At 43.9% G+C, this 6000-nt stretch overlaps 1 long non-coding RNA gene across 1 annotated transcript in view; it reads left to right on the top strand.

Annotated features, from left to right (window-relative positions):
- The first annotated feature begins 2345 nt into the window (after nt 1-2345).
- LOC129136263 (uncharacterized) overlaps nt 2346-6000 on the top strand; it is a 79649-nt gene continuing 75994 nt past the window's right edge. The window contains exon 1 of the long non-coding RNA XR_008537747.2: nt 2346-2846. This is a non-coding gene — a long non-coding RNA (uncharacterized LOC129136263). The remainder of the gene's footprint in view (nt 2847-6000) is intronic.

The raw sequence follows: 6000 nt of genomic DNA, 5'->3' as shown, positions 1-6000 counted from the left end.
AAAGAATCTTTATTGCAGTTCCATGGGACGGGACAAGCAAATCAGGGCAATCAGGCTTAGCATTGGCTGGTTTGAATAACGTCATTGGCTTCTGGAAAGAAGAGGCTGCTATCTGGCCCTGAGGGAATTAGAGAAGCAGAACGGTGGCCAGAAATGTGAGAGTGATAAAGAAGATTAAAGACTTCAAAAGAGATAAACAGAGACAAAGAAAAATAAAGAGTGATGAAGAGACTATAAAGAAGGGGGTATAAACTCTGGATTGGTTGGATTATATAGGAAAGGCATACATGCAGGCAACTTGTTTATTACGTCTAGCGGTTAGCTTATCCTGAGAGGGGCAGTCCCTCCAGGGTCAACAAGACCCAGATGTCAAAGCATCAAATTCAGAAAATAAGAGACATGACTAATACATCGTTAAAGTCAATATTTTAATTAATATTATTCAACATTATCCTGGAGTCTCTACCAATGCATACAACTGCAAAACCAATAAGATAAACATATATCTCAATGGAAAAGACAGAGTTTTAAATTCTCAGATGATGTATCTACCTAAAATTTTTTTTAAAACTCAAGCAATCCATTAAAAGCTATTAATCACAGAAACTAAAAACTGTCCTGTATACTATATACCAGTGAAGCTCATTTGTAAAATGTAGTATAAAGGGTGATTCACAAGAGCAACAAAAACTAAAATATTTTTAGAATTGATAGACAATTTCAAAGTCTATATAAGGAAAATTGTAAATTTTATTGCAGATGTAAAAGAAAACATCAGGAAAAAAGAGGTGCAGGTCATCACTGCTCCACCTAGTTCCAATAACCATGATTTAATTAAATAACGTGAGTTCCCCAACATGGTTCCAAATTCAGTTACCATGGTATTTTAACTGTGAGTAATTTTGTAAAGTACAAACTTTGTGTGAGCTCTTCAGTCCACAAATCACAACATAAATAACAGATGCAATCATGATCAGTGACCCATCATCTCTTTCAAAGTATGAGGTTGCCAATCACTGCATATTTGTTACTGAGTTTATAAAGAGAGCAAAGCATGTCGTTGTCTTGCCTCCTTGTCTCCCAGTGAGACGCTCACATGACATTTTACAAAAATAAACAATCAAAAGAGGTAAGTGGTCAACAAACATGAAACTGCAAAAAAAAGAAAAGAAAGAAAGAAAAGAAAAGTGATAACACAAAGGGAAATTCAAGTGGAACATAAATGTAGTTGTAGAAGAAATAGTGGCCATTCACTGAGGCAGATGTTTGCTTGGTATTTCAATTATTTTTGCCAAATAAATCAATTCTGAATCTGATTGAAGCTCTATATTTACAGAAATACAGGGCCCAGAGATATGTGTTGCATTAGGGTGTTTTCCTGTTGCTGTAAGTAAATACCTGAGGCTGGGTAATTTATAAAGAAAAAAGGTTTAATGGGCTCACAGGTCTGCAGGCTTTACAGGAAGCATGTTGCTGGCAACTGCTCACCTTTTGGGGAGGCCTCAGGAGGCTTCCATTCATGGCAGACGGCAAAGTGGGAGCAGGCTTCTCACATGGAGAGACTGGGAGCAAGAGAGCAAGCGGGGGAGGTGCTACACACTTTTAAACAACAGATCTCCTGAGAACTCACTCACTATCAGTGGGACAGCACCAAGTTATGAGGGATCTGTCCCCATGACCCAAACACCTCCCACAAGTCCCCACCTCCAACATCGAGGATTATATTGATGAAAGAAGGTAAATACCAGTAACATGTGAAAAGAGCTGCATCTGGAAAGCTGCTCTATCAACGAAATCATTAGAAAAATGTGATACTTAGTGTACGAATTTTAGGAAATTTCCCTATTACACTTGCTACTTTGAATGAATATGTGTATTATTTCCAAAACATATAAATTGAATATTTAATCATTGAATGCATGTATATATATATACACACACACACACACACACACATATATATATATCATATGTATATGTTGACATCACAGAGTAGACTTGACTCATGGCAATTTTTTTTCTAAAGCACCTGCAGAAATCTGTCCTCTTTTCAGTTTCAAAAACCCTCACAAGCCATGGGGGAAAGAGGATCCTTTAGATGCCAGATAGTTCATGAGGCACATTGGGTTGCAGTAATTTTAACATAATTCAAATTCATAATTCACAGTGAGGAAACCTGAAAGTTGCTGGAAGCTATCAATGAATGAAAGGTGGGGCGGGGCTGCTGTGGGGGCGGGGCCTTGTGAGCCAGTGCCTGGACTCCCACATCACAAATGGAAGGGCGGCGCGTGGAGGGAACTCAAGGCCTGATTGGTTCCTCCTACGCAGGACGCGATCTGGTTGGCAGGGCAACCGGCCTTCAGTTAGTGCCTTCAGTGGGTGCCTTAAGTTGGTGGCATTTGGTTGCCTTTCCAGGGGAGAGGTGGCGGGCGCTCAGCTCTGCAGGCTTGGGGCGAAGCCCCAAGGGAAGGCCCAAGCTGCCCAAGAAGAGCAGAGGTGCCCCACGGGGAACACGCTGGCCTGTCACATGAGCACCAAAGACAGCCCCAGGTAGGGCCCGCGCAGGGCTTCTGCGGAGCCGTCCTGCGGCTCTGACATCTATGAGTGGGCGGCCAGCAAAGGCGCAGGCCCCAGCACAGAGGAGCAGAGGCGCCCGGAACACGCTGTCCCCCAATGCCAGCTCCAAGCTGGGCTGGCTCAGGGTGCGGTGTTTGGAGCCGTCCTGAAGCTCTGAGATCCACAAGGTGGCGGTGGGAGTAGCGCCAGACTCCACTGCTTTGGAGCCTACCTAGTCTGATTTGGGAGCCATGACTTGCAGCACATTGGCGACCAGAAGACGCCAAAAGGTAGGGAGACTACAGATAGCGCTTGGCCTTAGGAGCTCCTTTGGCAGTTGCTCACCCAAGGTTCACCGAAAAGGCATCCATAGCCTAGGGCTCCTCCCCCCTCCCCCTAGTTCGCTATCCTAGGCCTAGGCCTCAAGCAGGAGCACTGGCTCTGCCTCGCCTCCCCATCCCTTCTTTTTTCCCTGCTGTTTCCAGCTGGTTTCTTTCCTCCTACCTAACCCAATGCCCACTTCTGGGCCCTCTTCTTCTTCCCCCAGGCTGGCCAGAAACTACATTTTTAGAATACAAAATGTATGCTACAGATTTCGTTGCTGTAGAGGAAATGCCTGACAGCTCTTGTATTTAAACTTAAGGAGCCACACTGGGACTCACAATTTCATATCTTGAGTTCTAGACCAGAGCCCTCTCTCCTAAAGCAATGTCAGAGGGTCAGAGATATTCTTCTTGATTGTAATAATAAATAACGATTTTTTGTAGAGACAGGGTCTCACTGTGTTGCCCAGGCTGGTCTCGACTCCTGGCCTCAAGGGATCCACCCACCTTGGCCTCCCACATTGCTGGCATGATAGGCAGGAACCACTGCATCTGGCCTTTGGAGGTGCTCTAGCTTTGTGTGTTTTGGCTAATCTTCCTGCACAGCTGTAAGATGCTCCTGCAGTATGGTTCCAAACCTTTCTGCACAAATTCAGTGGATCCTGTGATATTTTTTACATGGAATAGCCCTTTTTTTATTGCAGATAAGCTAGACAATTCGCAGGTAGTAACCTATGGCCTAGAAAATTTTATTTATTGATGAAAACAACTGTTTATAGATGCTTGTGGTCCAAAGATGCAGATTCCTAATCATGCCCAAGAAGTGATGGCCACTACGGGCAACGAGGGAGGGAGTTTAGGATTGTTCTAAGGCCGTGAAAGCCATTGAAATTCACCCATAAGGGGGTAGAGAAAGGGAATCCACATGTTTTGATCCCTCCATGTGCCAGGTATAACTGGGTCTTCGTGAAGGTGCACCACATTTGGTGTCAGAGAGAACAGGAGTTGAATTCCAGTTCCAACACACATTACAACATGATGGTGAATGAGTTTTTAAATCCTCTGAGCTTCAGTTTGCTCATCTATAAAAGATTAAATTCTTATGAGGCTTGCATAAGTTTAGTGTGTAAAAATCTGGGAATAATACCAGTAATTTAAAAGACGTGGTTGTTATGAGGCTTCAGTTAGGTAGTGTTTAAAAATCTGGACACAACGCCTTTAATTTTGTATTTGTTCAATATATAGAGAAGGAGGATTATTTTTCTCTCCTTAATTTTTAGAATAAGTTTACACAATTGGCATTATTCATATTTTTGAGATAATCAAAGGACCAGTACGTTTAAATAAATCATCATAGTCACAAAGCAGTTCACAATATATTTACTGGGTAATTGCCACTTAAAAGTAGCAATGATGATCACACTGAAAATCTTGTATTATGTGTCGGTTTTGTCTTCCATGAGCCTCTTCATTTGTGGAAAGCATAGATTCTAAGTTGCTCTATCAAAGTGATCATTAGAAAAATGTGATGTACTTAGTGTATATATTTTAGAAAATTTCCTCTGTTAGTCTTATTAATTTGATTGACTATATGCGTTTTGGATTATGAATATGAATATGTATTGATATATGAAATATGACTTGACATCATAGAGTAATCTTAGCTCATGGCAATGTTTTCTTCTGAAAGCACCTGCCGAAATTTGTCTTTGTTCTAGTTTCAAAAAAAGTCAGAGGCGATGAGGCAAGGGGATGTCTTTGAATGTCAGATAGTGCATGAGGTACACTGGCATACAGTAATTTCAGCATAATTCATATTCATAATTCACAGTAAGAAAACCTGAAAGTTGCTACCAGCGACTAACAAATGAAAGGTGAGGCGGGGCCGCTGTGGGGGCGGAGCCTTGTGAGCCAGTGCCTGAGCTCCCACATCACAAAGGGAAGGGCTGCGCGTGGGGGGAACTCAAGGCCTGATTGGTTCCTCCTAAACAGGAAGCGATCTGGTTGTCAGGGCAACCGGCCTTCAGTTAGAGCCTTCGGTAGGTGCCTTAAGATGGTGACATTTGGCTGAATTTCCCAGGGAGAGGTGGCAGGTGCTCAGCTCTGCAGGCGTGAGGGCAAGCAAAGGCCCGAGCTGTCCGAGAAGAGCAAATGTACCCCAGGAGGACCACGCTGACCTGTCACATGTGCCCCAAAGCCAGCCCCAGGCAGGGCCAGTGCAGGGCTTCTGCGGAACCGTCCTGCTGCTCTGACATCTATGAGTAGGTGGCCAGGAAAGGCGCAGGCCCCAGCACAGAGGAGCAGAGGCGCCCAGAACACTTTGTTACCCAAAGCCATCCCCAGTCAGGGCCGGCACAAGGGTTCTGCAGAGCCAGTCTATGGCTCTGACGTCTACCAGTGAGCAGACAGCAAAGGCGCAGGCCGCGCTATAGAGGAGCAGAGGCGCCCGAAACTCGCTGTCCCCCAAAGCGAGCCGCTAGTGGGGCCAGCTCAGAGTTGGGTGAAGCCATCCTGCAGCTCTGAGATCCACGAGGTGGAGGTGGCAGTAGCGCCAGACCCCACTGCTTTGGAGCCTGCCCAATCGAATTTGGGAGCCAGAGAGGTTCCTGACCACAGCACATTGGCCACCAGAAGACGCCCAAATGCAGGGAGGCGAAGGATACCGCTTAAGTTCAGGAGCTCCTCTGGCCGCTGCATGCCCAAGTTTCCCTCAGATGCATCCAAAGCCTCAGTTTTCACATCTATAAAAGATGTGATTGTTATGAGGCTTCCATAAGGTAAATGTAAAAATCATGGCAAATTCTTCTAATTTAAAAGAGAGGGTTTCTATGAGGCTTCTATAAGGTAAGTGTGTAAAAATCTGGACACAATACCTATAATTTTTAAAGTGTTCAGTATATGGAGAAGGAGGATTATTTTTTCTCATCTAATTTTTAGAGCAAGTTTATAAAATTGGTGATATTCATATTTATTAGACAAACCAATGATCAGAAAGAATAAATAGATCACCGAAGTCACAAAGCAGTTCACAATGCATTCACTGGGTAATTTCTAGTTAAAAGTAGCAATGATGATCACATTGCAAATTGTGTATTATGTGGTGATTTCCTCTTACATAATC

This window comes from Pan troglodytes, chromosome 8 (genome assembly GCF_028858775.2).
Source record: "Pan troglodytes isolate AG18354 chromosome 8, NHGRI_mPanTro3-v2.0_pri, whole genome shotgun sequence".
Taxonomy (NCBI): domain Eukaryota; kingdom Metazoa; phylum Chordata; class Mammalia; order Primates; family Hominidae; genus Pan; species Pan troglodytes.
Note: the sequence above shows the minus strand (reverse complement) of the source record. Positions and strands in the feature narration are given on the sequence as shown.